The sequence below is a fragment of the Sus scrofa genome, chromosome 6, assembly GCF_054392235.1.
Source record: "Sus scrofa isolate SSC_HxYL_T2T_F1_AM1 chromosome 6, Sscrofa_HxYL_maternal_Yorkshire_Landrace_v2.0, whole genome shotgun sequence".
In the NCBI taxonomy this organism is placed as follows: domain Eukaryota; kingdom Metazoa; phylum Chordata; class Mammalia; order Artiodactyla; family Suidae; genus Sus; species Sus scrofa.
Genome location: NC_139388.1, coordinates 124903828 through 124927250, shown reverse-complemented (window position 1 = coordinate 124927250; position 23423 = coordinate 124903828). Strand labels below are relative to the sequence as shown.

Genomic DNA, 23423 nt, shown 5'->3' with positions numbered 1-23423 from the left:
GGAGACAGAAAGAGAGCAAGGAAAGCCGTCCCCAAGACAATTTTAACATCTGCATCTAATTCCTTTGAAGCTTCACCTTGGCCTTTCACTAACAGAAGAGGGTAACTTCTCATTTTTGCTTAAGGTAGTTTAACTTGCGTTTTGCCCTTGCAGCGAAACAAGTACAGACTTTGACGACAGAATCATTACCATCCTGTCCACGTGTGACTTATGTCACTGTCCACATGGAACACGTATACAAGGCCCTGTGGGCTTCTCAATCCCTTTCCAGAGCGACTGAAACTCCTAAACTCCAGCAACCATCATCTTGGCTCACGTCGGCCCCTCACACGCTGGACTTCACCATCACAGAACTAGCCCAGCTTGGAAATCTTACACCCAAACTTCTCTCTCCAGACCACAAGCCCCCAGCCCCCTAAATTTCTCATTCTGCTCCTCCCACCATAATTTCTCATTCTCACAGTGGTCTCCTCTATTTTCTTTCTTTTATTTTTCTTAGGGCTGAACCTGTGGCATACGGAGGTTTTCCAGGCTAGGGGTCCAGTCGGAGCTGCAGCTGCCAGCCATAGCAAGGCCAGATCCGAGCCAAGTCCACAACCTACACCACAGCCCACAGCAACACAGGATCCTTAACCCACTGCCAGGGATCGAACCCGCAACCTCATGGCTCCTAGTCAGATTCATTTTCGCTGTGCCATGATGGAACTCCTCTACTTTCTAAATGTCTACCAGCTCCTTCTTGCCTTTGATCCTTATAAATCAACCATTTCTCACTGCAGGGATCATTTTTTGGGCCACACCCACAGCATGCAGAAGTTCCCAGGCCAGGGACAGAACCCAAGGCACAGTAGTGACAACATTAAGTCCTTAACTGCTAGGCCATCAGGGAACTCCCACTGCAGGCATCATTTTGCCAAGATCTTTAGCTCTTCTGTCCTACTGTCCTTCAGTTGCTATTTTCCTTTTACCAAAATATAAAATATAAACAGAAAAGTACACAAATAATTGAAGTTTCACAAAAGAAATACATCCAAATAACCAGCATTCCTTTCATGCTCCCTTCCAACTGCTTGCCTCCCCTACCTCCAATGGCAAAGGGTGAGCTTTGCCTGATAGTCTTCTCCAATGAAAAGGAATCACACTGCATAGTTTCTTTTGTACAACATTACACTTGTGGGATTCATCTGTACCATTATGTGTAATCGAAGATCATTTCTTCTTGTTGCTGTATTCTCTCATATGAATATACCATCATTTCACGATCCATTCCTCCATTGATGATAATCCATTCCAGGTACTTTTCAATTCAGGGTTATTTTGAATAGGGTTGTTATGGACATTGATGTACATGTTTTTAGAGAACATATACATAATATATAATATCATGCACTATAGGTCTAAGGGTGAGATTCTGGGGTCATGAGACATGCTTAAGTTTATCTTCACTAGAAAGTGTCAAACAGTTTTTTTAAATGAACGAATGACTTTACATTCCCATAGGTAGGGTATGAACATTCTGGGTGTTCCAAGTCCTTCCCAAGATTTGGTATTTCTGTCTATTTCATTTTGCCATCCAATCTTATATGTGGCCATATCTTACTGTGGATGTAGTCTACTTTCCTCAATGGCTAATGATGTCAGGCACATTATCATCCTTTTAATGTCTATTTAGATATTCTCTTTTTGAAGCATCTAAGTACCTTGCCTTTAAAGAAAAAAAACTATTTTTGAGTTGTAAAAGTTCTTTTTTTATCATTTATTTATATATATATATTTTTTCTACTGTACAGCATGGTGACCCAGTTACACATACAGGTATATTCTTTTTTCTCACAGTATCATGCTCCATCATAAGTGACCAGAGTTCCCAGTGCTACATAGAAGGATCCCATTGCTAATCCATCTCGAAGGCAACAGTCTGCATCTATTTACCCCAAGCTCCCAGTCCCTCCCACTCCCTCCCCTTCCCCCTTGGCAACCACAAATCTATTCTACAAGTTCATGATTTTCGTTTCTGTGGAAAGGTTCCTTTGTGCCGTATATTAGATTCCAGATATAAGTGATATCATATGGTATTTGTCCTTCTCTTTCTGACTTACTTCACTCAGGATGAGAGTCTCCAGTTTCATCCATGTTGCTACAGATGGCATTATATTGTTCTTTTTTATGGCTGAGTAGCATTCCATTGTGTATATATACCGCATCTTCCTAATCCAATCATCAATCATTTGGGTTGATTCCATGTCTTGGCTATTGTGAATAGAGTTGCAATGAACATGCAGGTGCATGTGTCTTTTTTAAGGAGAGTTTTGTCCGGATATATGTCCAAGAGTAGTATTGCTGAGTCATATGGTAGTTCTATGTATAGATTTCTAAGGTACCTCCATACTGTTCTCCATAGTAGCTGTACAAGCTTACATTCCCACCAACAGTGGAGAAGGATTCCCTTTTCTCCACACCCCCTCCAGCATTTGTTCTTTGTGGACTTATTAATGATGGGCCATTGTGACTGGTGTGAGGTAGTATGTCATGGTAGTTTGGATTTGCATTTCTCTAACAATCAGGGATGTCGAGCATTGTTTCAAGTGCTTCTTGGCCATCTGTATATCTTCCTTGGAGAAATGTCTGTTCAGGTCTTTTGCCCATATTTCAATTGAATTGTATAAGTTGGTTGTATATTTTAGAGATTAGGCTTTTGTCAGTTGCATCATTTGAAACTATTTTCTCTCATTCTGTAAGTTGCCTTTTTATTTTCTTTTTGGTTTCTTTCACTGTGCAAAATCTTGTCAGTTTGATTAGGTCCCATTGGTTTATTTTTGCTCTTATTTCTGTTTCTTTGGAGACTGACCTGAGAAAACATTTGTAAGGTTTATATCAGAGAATGTTTTGCCTATGTTCTCTTCCAGGAGTTTGATGGTGTCTTGTCTTATATTTAAGTCTTTCAGCCATTTTGAGTTTATTTTGGTGCATGGTGTGAAGGTGTGTTCTAGTTTCACTGATTTGCATGCAGCTGTCCAGGATTCCCAGCAGTACTTGCTGAAAAGACTGTCTTGTTCCCATTTCATATTCTTGCATCCTTTCAAAGATTAATTGATCATATGCGTCTAGGTTTATTTCTGGGTTCTCTATTCTGTTCCATTGGTCTGTCTGTCTGTTTTGGTACCAGTACCACACTGTCTTGATGACTGTGGCTTTGTAATAGTGCCTGAAGTCTGGGAGAATAATGCCTCCTCCTTGGTTTTTGTTCTTCGGAATTGCTTTGGCAATTCTGGGTCTTTTGTTGTTTCATATAAATTTTTGGATTGTTTTGTTCTAGTTCTGTGAAAAATGTCATGGATAGTTTGATAGGGATTGCATTGAATCTGTAGATTGCTTTGGGTAGTATAGCCATTTTTACAAGATTAATTTTTCCAACCCAGGAGTACGGAATATCTTTCTATTTCTTTACATCTTCTTTAATTTCCTTGATTAATTCATGTTTTATAGTTCTTGGCATATAAGACCTTCACCTCCTTGGTCAGCTGTATTCCCAGGTATTTGATTTTTGGGGGTGCAATTTTAAAAGGTATTGTATTTCTGTATTCCTTTTCTAATATTGCATTGTTAGTATACAAAAATGCAACTGATTTCTGAATGTTAATCTTATATCCTGCTACTTTGCTGAATTTGTTGATCAGTTCAAGTAGTTTTTGGGTTGAGTCCTTAGGGTTTTCTATGTATAGTATCATGTCATCTGCATACAGTCACAGTTTTACCTCTTCTCTTCCTATTTGGATGCCTTTTATTTCTTTTGCTTGTCTGATTGCTGTTGCTAGGACTTCTAGTGCTATGTTGAATAACAGTGCTGAGAGTGGGCATCCTTGTCTTGTTCCAGATTTTAGTGGAAAGGCTTTCAGCTTTTCTCCATTGAGTATTATATGTGCTATGGGCTTGTCATAAATAGCTTTGATTATGTTAAGGAATGTTCCCTCTATAACCACTTTGGTAAGGGTTTCTATCATGAAGGGATGTTGGACTTGTCAAATACTTTTTCTGCATCTATTGAGATGATCATGTGGTTTTTGACTTCTCTTTTGTTAATGTGGTGTATGAAGTTGATTGATTTGCGTATGTTGAACCATCCTTGTGAACCTGGGATGAATCCCACCTGATTGTGCTGTATGATCTTTTTGGTATGTTGTTGGATATAGTTGGCTAAAATTTTGTTGAGAATTTTTGTGTCTAAATTCATCAAAGATACTGGTCGATGGTTTTCTGTTTTGGTGGTGTCTTTGTCTGGTTTTGGAATTAGGGTGATGGTGGCATCATAGAATATCTTTTGGGAGTGTTCCTTCTTCTTCAACCTTTCGAAAAAGTTTAAGGAGGATGGGTATAAGTTCCTCTTTGTATGTTTGGTAGAATTCACCTGTGAAGCCATCTGGTCCTGCAGTTTTATTTGTAGGGAGTGTTTTTATGACATATTCAATTTCATTTCTAGTGATTGGTCTGTTCAGTTGATCTATTTCTTCTTGGTTCAGTTTTGGCAGGCTGTAAGACTCTAGAAAGTTGTCCATTTCTTCTAGATTTTCAAATTTGTTGGCATATAATTGTTCATAGTATTCTTGTATTTTTTTTGTATTTCTGTGTTATCCATTGTGATTTCTCCTTTTTCATTTCTGATTTTGTTTATTTAGGTTTTTTCTCTCCTCTTCTTAGTGAGTCTAGCCAGAGGTTTGTCAATTTTGTTTACCTTTTCAAAGAATCAGGTCTTGGTTTTATTGATTTTTTTGTATTTTTTTTGAATCTCTATTTTATTGATTTCCTCTCTGATCTTCATGATCTTCTTCCTTCTGCTGACTTTAGGGTTTTTTGGTTCTTATTTCTCTAATTCATTTAGGTGGTTGGTTAAGTTGCCAATTTGAGATTTTCTCTTCTTTTTTGAGGAAGGCCTGTATTGCTATGAATCTCCCTCTGAGCACTGCTTTTGTAGCATCTCATAGATTTTGAGTGGTTGTGTCTTCATTATTATTTGTCTCGAGGTATTTTTTAATTTTCTTCTTGATTTCCTCATTGACCCATTGTTTTTTTTTTTTTTTTTTTTTAGTAGCATGTTGTTTAGTCTCCATATAGTAAGTTTTTTCTCATTTTTTTCCCTGTGGTTGATTTCTAGTTTATGCCATTGTGGTCAGAGAAGATACTTGAAATAATTTCTATACTCTTAAATTTGTTGAGGTTAGCTTTGTGCCCCAATATGTGATCAATTCTTGAGAATGTTCCATGTGCACTTTAGAAGAATGTGTGTTCTGATTTTTTTGGATGTAATGTCCTGAAAATGTCAATGAAGTCTAACTTTTCTACTGTTTCCCTTAGGCTCTCTGTTGCTTTATTGATTTTTCTGTTTAGAGGATCTGTCCATTGATGTGATCTGTCCATAGGTGTTAATGTCTCCTACTACGATTATATTCCCATCAATTTCTTCTTTTATGTTTGTTAGTATTTGTTGGAGGTATCTGGGTGCTCCTATATTAGGGGCATATAAATTGATAATTGTAATATCCTCTTCTTGAATGGATCCTTTAACCATTAAATAGTGTCCTTCTTTGTCTTTCTTTTTGGTCTTCCCTTTAAATTTTAATTCTACTGCACATGTTTATTAATTTCTAAATTTCAACTATTTTGTGATATATAGTAAAAAAACTGATTTTTTTTGGTAAATTTACCTTCTACCCAGTAATTTTTCTAAATTTCTTATTTGTAATACTTTTCATCTAGATTCTTTTATATTTCCTATGTAGACAATCATATCATCTGTTAGTAATGATAGTTGTATTTATTTTGTTGCAATTCTTATGCCTTTCTTTTTCTTACCTCATTATACTGGCTGGGAAGTGCAATATTACATTGAATTGAAATGATGACAGTAAGCATCTTTTCACTGTCCCAAATATCAGAAGGAAATATGAGCATTGCCATAGATTTTTGAAGATATTCTTTATCATATCAAAGAAGTTTACTTGTTTGATAAGAACTTTTGCCATACTTGAAGGTTGAATTCTGTCAAATTCTTTCCATTTATCAAGATAATCATACGATTTCCCCTTTTCTGTAAACACAATGAATTACAAAGACTTTTTTTTAAAATGTTAAACCAATCTTGCATACCAAGAATAAACCCCACTTTGTTGTAATGTTATCCTTTTTCTAAACAGCTGGATTCTATTTGTTAATATTTTATTAAGAATTTTTAAACTTAAATATAGTTGATTTACAGTATTATTAAGAATTTTTTTTTTACATTTACCTTCTGAAAAGAGAAGGATCTGTAACTCCTCTTTCTTAAAATGTACTTAGGTTATGGAATAAAGGTTATGCAAGCCTCATAAAGAGCTAGGGTCAAATTCATTGTGACAGTTGTGGAACTAAGGAAAAAAGAGGTTGATCTGAAAAAGATTAAAACATATTTGGCTGAACTTGGTGACTGATTAGATGTGGCAGTAAAGGAAGGAGAAGTATTGGTATAACCCTGTGGCTATACACCCCATACCTGGAGTCTCTCTGTCAGAAACAAGGAGGCCAAGTGGACCAGTGAAGACACCACTCCTCTTGTAATGTCACAAGCCACCAATAAGCACATCTCATCTGTCCTTCAGAGCCTGGTAGAGCACACCCTCACACACTACACCTTAGCAGCCCCAGTCCTTTTTTCTTGGCAGTGCTTCTCTGTTCCATGTTCAAAATCGTACCCTCAACTTTCAGCCCTCAGGATGATTAGAAATTTGCATATATCATTACTTCTGGCCTGCCCTAAACCCACCCATCCCTATCCTGCCAACCAATGGGCCTCTCCTCTTTAACACAAAACACTGAGCTCTTCCCTCCAAAATAACTTGCTTTCATCTGCTCTGCCCAAGCAGTAAAGTCATTTGGAAGCAGAATCTGCTGGAGCTGGAGAGGTTTGTAGCTAGGCTGCCTGGGTTGCACTTCAGCTCCATCCTTTACCAGCTATGTGACTTTGGGCCCACTTTCCTCATCCCAATATAGGATATCAACAGTATCTACCTTCTAGGATGACTAGGGTAATATGTAAAGCTTTCTGAGAAGGCATGCTATACAGTGAACAAATCAATTTCTTTTAGCTATTAGCTGTCACCATCATCACCACCACCACCATCACTGTCTTTTGGACCTCCTTACAAAACCTCTAACATCCCCCAATAATGGACACTCAGAACTCTGCTTGATTTGCTCAAGAGGAGAACACAGTACTTTGCCAAGCATTCTAAATCAGTGGCAGATAGCAACAGTCTCCTCTTTATACCGTCCATCTGGGTAAGCTCTATCTTTTGTGTCCCTCTCTCTTGAATGTGGCTGTCCCACAGATGTAGGAAAACAGAGATTCTGATCTACATCCCAGCCTGTTTTCTCTTTGGGCTCAACATCTTCAGATGCTACAATGAATCTTCTGATGACTTGTGTGGTCATAGCTTCACTATCATGAGTGGGCAGGACAGCACCAAGGGCAGGCAGCAGAATGACTCACTCAGAGGGTCCACTTCCAGGACGCCCATGGTCAGAGCACTGGCCTTGCCTTCCCACTCCAATGGGTGGAGAAGGAAATACCCTCTTGCAGGGCATAGGACTATCTATGCTTGGTTTTACTTAGTTTCATCTTAGTGAAATTAGGCAAACAGAATGATATTTTATGCTGATAATACTGAAGATTGAATAATTAGTTTAAATAATTTTACTTTTTCCCTGGCTGAATGTTCTCTTTTCAAATAATCTAATTTTGTTTATATTTGTGGTAAGGCATTCTGGGCCTTTGTCCTCTGGCTTTCAAATACTTCCAGGGGTATTGTGCTTGTTTGTAATTGATAAGGAGTTACCCTAGGGCACAGGCCTGTTCAGAACCCATCAGGTAGTTTCTTTTTTACCACAAACAGTCGCAGACTGGTGGCCACCCTCAAACACTGGTAAAGGAAGAGGCCCGTAGCCTTACCAATTCTGCAGGGCATAGTTGCCTTCAAAGCCAAATTAACTTTCACAAATTTGGGTCTCAAGCTAATATCACACTTCTTAGATTTTAAAAAAGAAACAAAAAGTAAAATGGATGCTGAGATGTTTCAAAAGTACAATAGAAACACTTAAAATAGCATTAAAGCATATTCTAGGAAGAGAGCAATCAGGATGAGGAAAAAGGGAAGCAACAAACTCAGAGAATGCATTTTAATATATGCAATAGACATAAACTCCTATCAAGAATATGACAAAACTTATTTTATGGAGTTCCCATTTGTGGCACGGTGGAAACAAATCTGATTGGGAACCATGAGGGTTGCAGGTTTGATCCATGGCCTCACTCAGTGGGTTAAGGATCTGGTGTTTCCGTGAGCTGTGATATAGGTTGCAGATGTGGCTTGGAGCTGCCGTTGTCATGGCTGTGGTGTAGGCTGGCAGCTGTAGCTCTGATTCGAGCCCTAGCCTGGGAACCTCCATATGATGCAGGGTGCAGCCCTAAAAAAAGACAAAAAGACAAAAAAATAAAAAATAAAAAATAAAAAACATATTTTAAAAATCAGTAAAAACACAACTATCAAAGTGAGAAAAATACATGCTCATGGCTAATCAGTTTGTAAGAAGCAACATTTTAAACCCAATTAGAGGAGTTCCCGTCATGGCGCAGTGGTTAACGAATCCGACTAGGAACCATGAGGTTGTGGGTTCGGTCCCTGCCCTTGCTCAGTGGGTTAAGGATCCGGCGTTGCCGTTGAGCTGTGGTGTAGGTTGCAGACACGGCTCGGATCCTGCGTTGCTGTGGCTCTGGCGTAGGCCGGTGGCTACAGCTCCGATTCAACCCCTAGCCTGGGAACCTCCATATGCCGCGGGAGTGGCCCAAGAAATAGCAACAACAAAAGACAAAAAGACAAAAGACCGAAAAAAAAAAAAAAAAAGAAGTAAACCCAATTAGAGCTTAATATAAATCAATCAGAACTACAATGAGATACCATTTTATATCTGGCAAAATTAAGAAATCTGAAGATAATACCATGCACTAAAGAGCATGTAGATCTACATATTGCTGTCACATATTGCTGACAGGCATGTGTGTTCATAAAACCGCACCAGTGAAATAATTGGCAGTACCTGGTAAAGTAAAACATCCATAACATAAACATGATTCACATCACCTAAAAGTGGCATTGCTGTCCCCTAGGGCAGTGATTCTAAACCAAGATGATTTTGCCCCTCAAAGGACATTTGTCGATGTCAGTGACATCCAGGCTTAGATGCTGCATCCTACAATGCGTGAGACAGCCCTTCATGACAAAGAGGTATTCAGTGCAAGAGGTCAACAGTACTGAGGCTGAGAAGCTCTGCCTAGCAGTGCTAAAGCACCCTTGCACCAGGGCACACATCTAAGAACATTCTCAGTAGCACTGCTTATAACTGGCAAACAGGGGAAACCACCCAAATGTCACCAGTGGGCAAAAGGATAAAGAGATTATGGTATGGTCCAAGCAGAGGAAACAGAAGACCTTCACCATAAAGGACAATGTGGATGAACATCAGAAGCATCATATGAAGTCAAGAAAAGTGCAAGGAGAAACTACAATATTATAAAACTAATTCTTAAAATTCAAAAAGGCAAAATGGTATAACATATTGTTGCTATGTATGTGTGCATGTGTATGTGTATGTGTGTGTGTCTGATAATACTAAAAACAAATAACAACAAACGCATAAGACAATGGTCAATATTTAAGAGTGCTGGGTGCCCAGGTTCAGAGATGTGAAAAGATGTAAGCACAGACTAAGTTAAGAGTAATGCTCTGGGTTTCTAGCTAGACCATAGTCTCATTGCTGTTCTTTATATCAATAAGTACATTTTATATAAAAATAAATAAATGAGGAGAGGGCCACATAAGTACCAATGATGTCATGTGTCATGAATCAAGGATTATGATTAATCCAATTTTGAACAGTTAGAATTTTTTAAATGGATGTTTTTTTTTAGAGCAGTTTGAGGTTCAGAGCAAAACTATGCAGAAGTTGCAGAGATTTCCCATAATAAGTAACAATACAAATATTTTTAAAAAGCAAAGACATGTAACTATGGGGCAAGAAATCTATCTCCATTTATCCAACAAGTATTTGTTAAGCATTTATTATGGGCAAGATGCTGGGGTATAGTGGATAATAGAGGTTCTTACACTTGAGGGGAGAAACATTAATCTACTATACCAGGAAGTATTTACTGAGAAAAACTCCCACCATGCTTTGGGGGAAAAACTCTGAAGGCCAAGCAGGAACTGACCAGAGGCCAAGATGGGACTTTGCACATGACATTTTCCTGCTCCAACACATACACACTAATCTGAGGATAAAGTCCAGTTTATCCAGCTAATACTCTAATCCCCCATCACCTCTCCAACTTCATCTCCCACTCTCCATTCACCAACTTCCCCAACCCAGTCTTAATCAGTCTATTGAGCTGTCTACCCAATATGGAGGCATTTCAACTTGAGGTCCTTGCAGGAGCCAATCTCCCTGCCTGGAGTTACTCCTCCTGCTCTGTTTCTCTAGTGGGTCCAGCCCCCAGAGACTCTCAGTAAGGACATGCTGCCTGTTGCACCTCTTTGGTCCTGTGGGCTTCAAATGGTGCTCAGCATGGTCAGCTTGCTATGGATGGTCAAGAAACAGATCGGCAAGAACTTGGAGATGACCTTGGAGAGTTTACCATGTTTCAAATAAGAAAAATGAGGTCCAGAAAGGGCAAGATCACACAACCTGCCAGTAAGAACTCTGCTGTCCTCATGTCCACACGAGGGTCCTTCCTACCAAGTTGAGCAACACTATGAACTCAAGGAATTTGGGATAAAAATATACATACTCCTATGCAGAGGATTAAGACGGCAGAATAGAAGGACTGGAGCTCAACTTCTCTCCTAAAAACAACAAAATTCACAACTAAAGGCTGAGCAATCTCCACCCTAATGGACCAGAAACCTTAAAAAAGATACCCTACTCCAGAAGAAAAAGAAGAAGCCACATCAAGAGGTAGGAGGGGTGATTTTGCAATATAAACAACCCCATATCTCCCAGGTGGGACACTCCACAGACTGAAAACTGACTGGTTCACAGAGACTCACCTACAGAAGTGAGAGTTATGAGCCCCACATCAAACCTCATGTGCAGGAATCCGGCCCTGGGAGAAAGAGCACCCGGAGTATCTGGCATTGAAGGCCAGTGGGGCTTGTGCACAGGAGCGCCACAGGACTGGGAGAAACAGAGACCCCATTCTTAAAAGGCACACACGGACTTTCACATGCACTGGGTCCCAAGGCAGAGCGAGGTCTCCATAAGAATCTGGGTCAAACCTGACTGCAGTTCTTGGAGGATATCCTGGGAAAACAGGGGTGAATGTGACTTGTTGTGAGGGAAGGACATTGAAGGCAAAGCTCTCGGGAATATTCAGCAGCTGCCTTTCTCTGGAAGTGGCCATTTTGGGAAAATCTGGCCCCACCCATCAGTCAGCTGCTGAGAAGCCCCAGGGCAAACAACAACCCAGGTGGGATCACAGCCCTGCCCCTCAGTAAACAGGCTACCTAAAGACCCCTCAGGCACATAGCTGCCTCTAATCCCAACCAGAGACTAAGACCAACCCACCAGAGGGATCAGACAGGCTACCTAAAGACCCCTCAGGCACATAGCTGCCTCTAATCCCATCCAGAGACTAAGACCAACCCACCAGAGGGATTAGAATCAGCTCCACCTACCAGTGGGCAGGCATCAGCCCTTCCCATCAGGAAGCCTACAGCAAGCCCCCATACTGACTTCAACCACAAGGGGGGCAGACACCAGAAGTAAGAGAGGCTACAACTCTATTATCTGTAAAAAGGTCACCACACCAAAAACCTATAAAAATGAAAAGACGGAGAACTATAACTCAGATGAGGGGGAAAAGGAAAAACTCCAGAAAATCAGCTAAGTGATGAGGAGATTCTTAGCCTCCAGGAAAAAGACTTTAGACTGTTGATGCAGAAGATGATGCAAGACATTGGAAATAAACTGGAGGCAAAGATGGATAACTTACAGGAAACACTGACCAAAGAGATACAAGATATAAAACTTAAACAAGAAGAGATGCAAAATACAATAACTGAAATAAAAAATCCACTAGAAGCAGCTACAGCAGAATACAGGAAGTGGAAGAATGAATAAGCGAGGTGGAGGACAGATTAGTGGAAATTACGGATGCAGAACAGAAAAGAGAAGAAAGATTGAAAACAAATGAAGTGAGTCTCAGAGAACCCTGGGACAACATTAAACGCACCAACAGCCGTATTATAGGGGTACCAGAAGAAGAAGAGAGAGAGAAGGGGACAGAAAAAATATTCCAAGAGATAGTAGCCGAAAGAAACCACTCACTCAAATCCAGGAAGCACAATGACTACCATATAAAATAAACCCAAGGAGGAATACACCGAGACACATATTAATCAAACTGACCAAAATTAAAGACAAAGAGAAAATCTTGAAAGCAGCTAGGGAAAAGAAACAAGTAACATACAAGGGAACCCCAATAAGGTTATCAGCAGATTTTTCAGCAGAAACTCTGCAGGCCAGAAGGGAGTGGCATGATATACTTAACATGATGAAAGGAAAAAACCTCCAACCAAGATCACTACCCAGCAAGGCTCTCATTCAGAATTGAAGGAGAAAGCAAAACCTTCACAGATAAGCAAAAGCTGAGAGAATTCAGCAACACTGAAACAGCCTTACAACAAATACTAAAGGAACTTCTCTAGGCAGAAAAGAAAAGACAGCAACAGGAAACAAAAATTCCACAAATGACAAGGCTCACCAGTAAAGGCATATATACAGTAAAGATACAAAATCATCCATGCACAATTATACCATCAAAATCAGAAATCATGAGAAGAGGTGGGTACAAATGCAGCACACTGGAGATGAACTTGCAATTAAGAGAACAACTTAAAACAATCTCATATACATATAGACTCTTATATCAAAACTTCATAATAACTGCAAACCAAAAATCTACAACTGATACACAAACAAGGAATCTTTGGAGGAGAAATATATCTCATAGTAAATAAGTACATACTCCACCATGAAGGGGGTCATTTGACATCATTCTTGGAATGCTGAAGTCTTAGATCTGATCGTTTTCCTCTCCATCAAAGAATTTATGATAATTATAATTAAATAATGCAACTGTACAATTAAATAATACAGTTCTACAATTGTATTATTAATAACCATTTCTCTCCACGGTACAATGTAAGGTCTATAATGTCTTGTTTATCACATCACCTAGAATGGTGTAATGCCTTTATTGAAGAATCAATAAGATGTAACAAACTGTGAGGACATATTTATATAGTTACACTGTTTTTTAACCAATTTATGCATTTTATATTTTACTTATTTTCAGAGGGTATACTATTTTTGTTATTCTTACCAGTCAAGTTATTCTTTTTATTATGCTGTATAAAATATTTAATGGTATATAAGGCTTTCTTCTTTATAAATTTTATTTGCACAATATACACAATTTTAATATAATGCTAATATTTAAAGAAAAAATGAAATGTGATAATACTAAATAGTAAAGATGAAAGCCATAAAAAATGGGATAAAGTATAGAATAAATTTCCTATGTGTCTCAGCATATTTTCCATTCCACTTCTCCAGAGGGAGTCACTTAATCTGTTTCTTGAGGTCCATGATATAATAACCTGTGTAAATGTAATTGTGTTTAAATATATGTATTTTATTCTGTAAAAAATATAAAAATAAAATTAAAAATAAATAAATAAAAAATAATAAATAAAATATACATACTCCTATACATAAAAGAGATAACCAACAAGGACCTACTGTAAGTAGGGTGTTAAAGTCCACTACTATTATTGTGTTACTGTCAATTTCCCCTTTTACTACAGAAAATCAATAAGGAAACAGGCCTTAAATGACACACTAGACCAGAGACTTACCTGATATCTATAGAACTTTTCACCCAAAGCAGCAGAATATACTTTATTTTCAAGTGCACACAGAACATTCTCAAGGATAGATCACATCTTGGGCCACAGACCAAGCTTTGATAAATTTTTTAAAATTAAAATTATTTCAGGGAGTTCCCGTCGTGGCGCAGTGGTTAACGAATCCGACTAGGAACCATGAGGTTGCGGGTTCGGTCCCTGCCCTTGCTCAGTGGGTTAACGATCCGGCGTTGCCGTGAGCTGTGGTGTAGGTTGCAGACGCGGCTCAGATCCCAAGTTGCTGTGGCTCTGGCGTAGGCCGGTGGCTACAGCTCCGATTCAACCCCTGGCCTGGGAACCTCCATATGCCGCGGAAGCGGCCCAAGAGATAGCAACAACAACAAACAACAACGACAAAAGACAAAAAGACAAAAAAAAAAATTATTTCAAGCATTTTCTCTGATCACAATGCTATGAGACTAGAAATCAACTATAAGAAAAAAATAGCAAAAACCATAAACTCTTGGAAGCTAAACAATAAGCTACTAAAACAACCAATGGATCACTGAAGAAATAAAAGAAGAAATTAAAAGATACAGAGAGACAAATGACAATGGAGATATATGAATCCAAAACCTATGGAACACAGCTAAAGCATTTCTGAGAAGGAAGTTTATAGCAATAAAATCTTATCTCAGTAAAGAAGAAAAATATCTAACAACCTAACCTTACTCCTGAAACACCGAGAGAAGAACAGTCAAAGCCCAGAATTAATTGAAGGAAAGAAATCATAAAGGTTAGAGCAGAAATTAATAACAGAGAGACAAAGAAAAAATTGAGAAGATCAATGAAACCAAAAGCTGGTTCTTTAGAAAGATCAACAAAATTGATAAACCATTAGTCAGACTCATGAAGAAAAAAAGGAGAGAGTTGAAATCAATAAAATTAGAAATGAAAATGGAGAAGTTACAGCTGACACTGCAGAAATACAAAGGATCATGAGAGACTACTATGAGCAACTGTATGCCAATAAAATGGAAAACCTAGAAGAAATGGACAGATTCTTACAAAGGTACAACCTACAAAGACTGAACCAGGAAGAAATAGAAAATATGAATAGATCCATAACAACTGCTGAAGTTGAAAATCGTGATTTAAAAACTTCTTAAAAAAACCTCCCAAAGTCCAGGACCTAATGGCTTGACAGCTGATTTCTACCAAACATTCAGAGAAGTTAACTTTTCTTCTTCTGAAACTTTTCCAGAAAACTGCAGAGGGAGGAACACTTGCAAACTCATTCTAAGAAGCCACCATTACCCTGATACCAAAGATACCACAAAAATAGAAAATTACAGGCCAGTGTCACTGACGAACATAGCTGTAAAAATCCTCAACCAAATATTAGCAAACCACACACAAATATACATTAAAAATGTCATAACCTTGATCAAGTAGGATTTATCCCAGGGATGCAAGGATTCTTAAATATCTGCAGATCTATCAATGTGACACACCACATCAATAAACTGAAAAATAAAAGCTGTGTGATCACCTAAACATATGCAGAAAAAGCTTTTGATAAAATTCAACACATTCCTGACAAAAACTCTTCAGAGAGTGGGCATAGAGGGGAATCACCTCAATATAATAAAAGCCATTTATGACAAACCCACAGCTAACATCATTTCCAGTGGTAAAAAACTGAAAGCATTTCCACTAAGATCAGGAACAGGACAAGGATGTTCTCTTTCACCAGTGTTATTCAACACAGTCTTGGAAGTCCAAGCCATGGCAATCAGAGAAAAAAAGAAATAAAAGGAATCCAAATTGGAAAAGAGGAAGTAAAACTATCACTGTCTTCAGAGGACGTGATTCTATACCTAGAAAATCCTAAAGACACTACCAGAAAACTATTAGTGCTCATCAATAAATCTGGTAAAATTGCAGGATATAAAACTAATACACAGAAATCATTTCTACATACTAACAATGAAAGGTCAGAAAGAGAAATTAGGGAAACCATCCCATTTACCATTGCACCAAAAGGAATAAAATAACCTAGGAATAAACCTATCTAAAGAGACAAAAGATTTATACACTGAAAACTATATAACACTGGTGAAAGAAATCAAAGAAGACACAAATAGATGGAAAAATATACCATGCTCTTGGATTGGAAGAATCAATATAGTCAAAATTACAATACACTTAAGGCAATCTACAGATTCAGTGTAATGCCTTTCAAATTACCAATGACTTTCTTTACAGAACTAGAACAAAATATTATAAAATTTGTATGGAAACACTAAAGACCTCGAATAGCCAAATCAATACTGAAAAGAAAAAACAGAACTGGAAGAATCAGGCTCCCTGACTTCATACTCTACTACAAAGCTACAGTCATCAGAACAGTATGGTACTGGCACAAAAACAGAAACATAGATCAATGGAACACAATAGAAAGCCCAGAAACAAACCCAAACACCTATGGTCAATTAATCTATGACAAAGGAGGCAAGAACATACAGTGGAGGAAAGATAAATGGTACTGGGAAAACTGGACAACTGCATGTAAGAGAATGAACTTAGAACATTTTCTAACACCATACACAAAAATAAACACAGATGCAAAATCCTCAGCCAAATATTAGCAAACCATATACAAATACACATTAAAAAGATTATATACCACAATCAAGTAGGATTTGTCCCAAGGATTCTTCAATATCCACAAATCTATCAATGTGAAAAATAAAAACCACATGATCATCTCAATAGATGATAACACCCACTCCAGAGAGGAGGCATAGAGGGAAACCACCTCAATATAATAAAAGCCATTTATGACAAACCCACAGCTAACATCATTTTCAATGGTGAAAAACTGAAAGCATTTCCACTAAGATCGGGAACAAAACAAAGATGTCCTCTTTCATCAGTATTATTCAACATAGTCTTGGAAGTCCTAGCTATTGCATTCAGAGAAGAAAAAGAAATATAAGGAATCCAAATTGGAAAAGAAGAAGTAAAACTACCACTGTTTGCAGAGGACATGATTCTATACCTAGAAAATCCTAAAGATGCTACCAGGAAACTGATAGAACTCATCAATGAATTTGGACAGCTACATGTAAAAGATTGAACTTAGAACACTCTCTAACACCATACACAAAAATAAACTCAAAATGGATAAAGACCTAAATGTAAGGCCAGATACTATAAAACTCTGAGAGGAAACATAGGCAGAATGCTCTTTGGTAAAAATCATAGCAACATCTTGTTTGACCCACTTCCTAGGATAAAGATAATAAAGACACGAAAAAGCTAATGGGACCTAATTAAACTCAAAACTTCTGCACAGCAAAGGAAACCATTAAAAAAATGAAAAGACAACCCACAGAATGGGAGAAAATTTTTGCAAATGACTCAACCAACAAAGGTTTAATCTCTAGGATATACAAACAACCCACACAACTCAACAACAAAAAAAGGAAGGCAAACAAAGGGTCTAAACTGGTTTCATTGCTTCACCTCCACTGCACATTCCTTTTAAGTGACAGTGCCCTGAATGGTGCTTCTCAGTCCTCCTGGTACATGGCACAGTTAAGACCATCTACACAGCCCACGAGAGTAACAAACAAGGCTGCATGTGGCCCCAGGAGACCTGCCTAGAGTCCCATTTGCCCCAGACTTGCCTGGTTGCCCTGAGGAGAACCAGCGTCTTGACAATGGTATGGCCTGCTCTATATGAAGGTATAGGTAAAATGCAGGCATTTAAGTGAACAAGACATATTATAATTAGATATTTCAGGAATATTTCATAGAAACATCATGGTAAATTTGTGACAAAGTACCCTCATGGGCTCCATCTGCATCACTCTGTGCGAGCAAATACTTCAACGGCAGTTTGAACTTAGCCTTGCAGTGACTCACATTTTCTGTTCACCTTGTGGTATTTCTAGGTTACCATGGGCCTAAGATGATATTTGGATATTTCCAATTAGTGATTCAGTTAAGACATATATTTGACCAACTGAAGCAGTGATTCCATTCAAAAAATAGTTTTGTTATCCACCAATTTTTTTAAAAGAAGTTTCCCTCAAAAGATTTTTGCCAGCCAAGAGAATGAAAAGACATCTAAGAGAGCCCAGCTGTTGCTCTGATGTTTCCATGGTGAGAACCCAAATTTAGACAGGAAAGTGTTTATTGTCCCTCTAATAGTCAGCTTTTAGAGGGAACATAAATACAGGCCATGGATACTGAATATATCCAAGAGCTGGACAAGTAGCCAGAACCCTAACACATAAGCCATTATTTTGCTACTTTTGTTCTAGAATAAAATACTAAAGGATCCAACACATTATTTCTGCCAAAAACATGGAGCAGTTTAATATAACAGAATTCCTGTCTGCACAGCATAGACATCAATAGGAAAAAATACACAATTAGTAGCTTGGTTGCAGGTTTATTTAGGAGTAAAACAAATCAATTCAGTGATAACTACAGACGTGAGGTGTTTCAATACTTTCCTTTGTGGGTACTTTGATTTTATGTTTAAAAAAGACTTTAGTCCAAGCCAGAGATGCTATTTAATTGCCCTAAGTACAGACGTGAGGTGTTTCAATACTTTCCTTTGTGGGTACTTTGATTTTATGTTTAAAAAAGACTTTAGTCCAAGCCAGAGATGCTATTTAATTGCCCTAAGTCTCTCATAGAGGTCTGAGAGAGCAGAAGACAAACTAGCCTAAAGGTATATGGGAATTTTCCGTGATCTTTTGGAAACCAAGAATGCCATGTGCAGCCCCAGGCTGAGGTTTCAATATGGTGGCCTCCAGAGGTGAAAACAGCCCTGCCTGGGTCTGGCTTGGCTCCGTCCTGCAACCCAGGGCCTCTCCTCCCTCACCCATAAAATAAAGTGGAACAGCTCAATGGGAGCCTCCATCTCTGGTGGTCTGTGAGAGCTGAAGAAACAAAACTATGTGGACATCAGGCAAGTTCTCTCATCTCCAGAACTTGGACAGTTATTAGTCCAATATGTGCTATCTAGGTAAGCTCCATTTCAAAGGTTTCCTATAATAGCACTTCTCACACACATTCTGTCTCATGTTTTCACAAACAGGAAGGGAAGACACAAAAGAGTGAACGTTTTCTAGAATGAAAGAAATATGATATGTGTCTTTAAGAGGCAGCTATCAAATATAACCCCTAGGAGGAAGCCAGCCCCATTTCAGAGTTTTTCTGGGCAGGACCATCTTTCTAACTCATGACTCAGTTTGATTCCAGAACTCTAACTGGCTTTTCACTTGCTTTGGACTACAACACACTGCAATCAACTTGTAACATGGTAATAAAATACAGATAATTGACACCTAGTGATAAACCCCAATCTTCCATGTCAGCCAGGGTTCTTCCTAACAACCTCATGGTCTATTTTCTACCTCCTCAAACCATGTCCCCAAAGTACCAAGTCACCACGTGGACTTGCCTGGTAACATTTACTTCCTACTCCATCAGCTGTTTGCTGGTCAAGGTGCTAGAGGGGAATGAATTGTATAAAAGGGAGAAACAGCATGAGGAAAGGGGGGCAGAGTCAACATCAAGGACAACATCAAAGCAGCAGGCTGCACACTGCCCTGCATACTCGAATGGTTCCTACAGCATCCCAAATAGTTTTGAGCTCAGCCTAGTCCAGGAGGGTGGTCCTGGGAAATCCACAGCGAAGGCCACTGCCTCTCTACCATGTGCCTCAAATTCTCCATGGCCAAGAGTAATCTCCAGCCTAGTGACCCTGACCCTTGTGACATATTATTTGAATACGTAAATGCATGAACTCTACCATCAGAAACTGTATTCAGTTCTTCCAGGGTGTGGATGAGCATGGACTATTTTAGACGTTCCACAGGGATCAGGACCACTGCCCTAGTCTAAGCCACCAATGCTTCTGTAGTTCTGCACCAACAGCTACCACCTGCTGTCCCTGTTTCCATTCTCCCTTGCCTAGAATCTGATCCCCACCAGGCACACTGGCATCTCTTCAATGTACACACTGAGCCCTACACTCCAAACACCACCCTGACTCTGTACTCTGGTTGCCAGGGCCCTGCGACTTGACCTGCCTACCATGCAACCTCATCTCATCTGTCTGCACCACCTCTGTCCCCTCCACACTCCACATCCTTGTCTCTCAGGACTCCTATGACCTCTGCACACCAAGCCCTTTTGGCCCTCTGCCATTGAACATGGGCTTCCCTCAGCCCAGGGAGCCCTTGTCATCCTTCAGAATTCAGCCTAAAAACCTGAGGAGGCTTTTTGGATCCCTCCACCCCCATGCCACCCTACTCCCCTCTTTCCTAAAATATTTAAAAAAATTTTTTTTTGTCTTTTCAGTGCCGTACTCGTGGCATATGAAGATTTCCCAGCTAGGGGTCGAATCTGAGCTACAGCCACCAACCTATGCCACAGCCACAGCAATGCCAGATTCAAGCTGCATCTGGGACCTATACCACAGCTCACGGCAATGCCAGATCTGAGCAAGGCCAGGGATTGAAACTGCATCCTCATAGATGCCAGTCATATTCATCTCTGCTGAGCCACATTAACTTAAAAATATCTTTTTAAATTAATATTTAATTACGAGAATTCAGAATCCCTTTGAAAAAGTATATTACTGATAAAAATGAAGTCTCTTTCACCAGAGGCGACCACTGTTATAAATTTAATTTCCAGGTTAAAAGTGTATATATATATATATATATTTTTTTTTTTTGGTATTTTTGCCTTTTCTAGGGCCGCTTCCATGGCATATGGAGGTTCCCAGGCTAGGGGTCGAATCAGAGCTGTAGCCACCAGCCTACCCAGAGCCACAGCAATGTGGGAGCCAAGCCACTTCTGCAACCTACACCCCAGCTCACGGCAATGCCGGATCCTTAAGCCACTGAGCAAGGCCAGGGATCAAACCCGCAACCTCATGGTTCCTAGTCGGATGCGTTAACCACTGAGCCACGATGGGAACTCCTATTCTACAAGCCTTTTATACAGCAATTGATGTGGCAGGTATGTTGGTACTTCCCATGTGGTGCATTGCTTATAACCACTAGTTGTCCATCAAACGGCTATGTGCCATGTTTTCCTTATCTAGCCACTCTCTAATTTGCCATTACAAGTGATGCTATGATGACCCTACTCATGTCCTTGTGCATAGCACATTCTCGTTGAGGGTGTATCCTTATATCCCTGCTACCTTACACACATCTCTGTTTGTGGTCTTCAAAAGACCTCTTTCAAAGTTACGCACATTTACTTGCTACCATATTTATATGTATCCTGTTTTATAAGGCTGGAAGCTTCATGAAGATCGTGTTTAACATTGTATCCTCAGAACCAAAAATAGGGCAGGAAATATGAGTATCACTGTATGGTTGGTGTGAAGAAATATGCCTGGTACTGGAGTTTCTTGTCTAGTGATTTGGTGGCTTGCTCATGTACTTATGGGTGTAAGCTACTGCACAGGTGGACCCAAGACCCAGTCATGTTTTAACGACCACAAAGGCACTTAATCTTTGCTTTGTGATTTTTCTCCCCCTCTCTTTCTTTCTTTCTTTCTTTTTTTTCTTTCTTTTTAGGGTGGCACCTGCAGCATGTGGAAGTTCCCAGGCTAAGGGTCGAATCGGAGCTGCAACTGCTCACCTCTGCCACAGCAATGCCAGATCCTTAACCCACTGAGCAAGGCCAGGGATCAAACCTGTATCCTCATGGATACTGGCTGGGTTCTTAACCCACAGAATCACAATGGGAACTCTTTTTTTCCCCTTTCAAGATCAAAATTATTTACTCCTCTAAATTCAATTTTACAAAGCTTGTAAATGAAAAAATACAGCTAAACAAAGAAAAATAACTTTTCAAGTCCAGTAACTATTCATTTCACTTCAAGAGGCCTGCCTTTGACATGAAACCATGAAAACCTCCCCCCTCTCCCCACCCCCAACCCCTGCCCTGCTCACCCTGTCCAGGGTGACAAAAGCCTACACACAGCAGGTCCTGACTGGCCATTCCTTGTGGGGGGGTCATCTCCAGTCAATGTTTAATCTCATGTCTATAAAACCAGAACTGCGTGAGTGGAAAAACAAACCTCAGGTTGAAATTATTTCTCTGGGGGCAAATGCGAAGACAGTAATTGAGTATTCTTGAAGTGGGATACAATTGTCTCTGAATTCCTCAATAAGTGTTGTGTCTTAACACTCTGTTAGAATGCTCAGAAGGCATTCAGGCCACAGTTACCCAGCCCAATGTGCCCAGGCTTCCTTGAGTTCTGCAGGCCACTCTCTGAGGGAAAGGGGCAGGCTTCCCTCTTCTTGGCTTGGCTTTACCTTCCAGGCTCTCTCCAGGCAAAGCAGAATCTTGTAGGGTGGGGGTGGTGGGGGGGGATGGGGGTGGTGGGGGGCAGGGGGTTGCAGTCACTCATTTATCCTAGTTATTTAATGAACTTTGTGCCAGGCACTCTCATGCAAAGCACTTTACACAGCTCACCCTTAACTCCTGGCAGAAACTTCTGAGGTAGGTATTACTATTGCCTGATTCACAGATGAGGAGCTGAGGCACAGAAAGATTAGGCAGTTTGCCCAGAGTCACAGAGCTATGAGCCAGGATCTGAACCCAGGTAGTCCAACTCTATCATCTAAGCTCCTATCCACGATGCTCTGCTACATATGATCATTTCTTTGTGGCTGGAAATAAATGCCTCTTCTCTTTAAGGACTGGAAGAAGCTGCTAAGCTTTCCTTCTTCCAGATGTTTTTCCTGTATAAAGGTGTATGTATAGGGAGCCTACGAGCTCTCAGTGCTTGTCCATCTCATCAAGGCCCCATTCCACCAAGAGGAGAATCAATGACACCTTGATATAAACAAACTAGGACCATAAGTACAGCCCATGTTTATTCTGATCAGTCTCCGAAATATAAAAATTACCTTACTTAGATATAAATTTTTTTTTAAACATATGATCCTTTTATGATCACTGTCAGCTCACTGAGCAAATACGGGAGACAAGCATGACATTTAGCCAGGTCTCCCTTTCTTTAGGTCTGTTCTGTTCAATTTCCAAAGCCTATTCCAAAGGGTTCCTTGCAAAATGCTTTTCTGCCTGCTATAAACTCCTTTTTTGCCCTGGCAGAGTTGACCTCCTCAGCTTACATTTTCAGGGTTATATTTCCCTGCTTGTTGAACCTTCCTCCCTGAACAGTTACCACCAGGATCCCTTCTCAAACATACAATCTCACTCCTCCTTCCACGACTGGATTTAATCAGTTCAGCTCAGTAAACATTAGAAAGCAGGCTCTGCTCCATTTCCAAAGGGATCCTGGGAAGTGTGCAAGATATAAGGAGAGAAATGCTTGCTTACCAGAAGGACCACCCACACCCACACCTGCATGAACTGTCA

General features: G+C 39.6%; 1 protein-coding gene across 30 annotated transcripts in view; it reads right to left on the bottom strand.

Moving 5' to 3' along the window:
- FHOD3 (formin homology 2 domain containing 3) overlaps positions 1 to 23423 on the bottom strand; it is a 548282-nt gene that overhangs the window by 149708 nt on the left and 375151 nt on the right. The gene's annotated exons all lie outside the window — the stretch shown is intronic.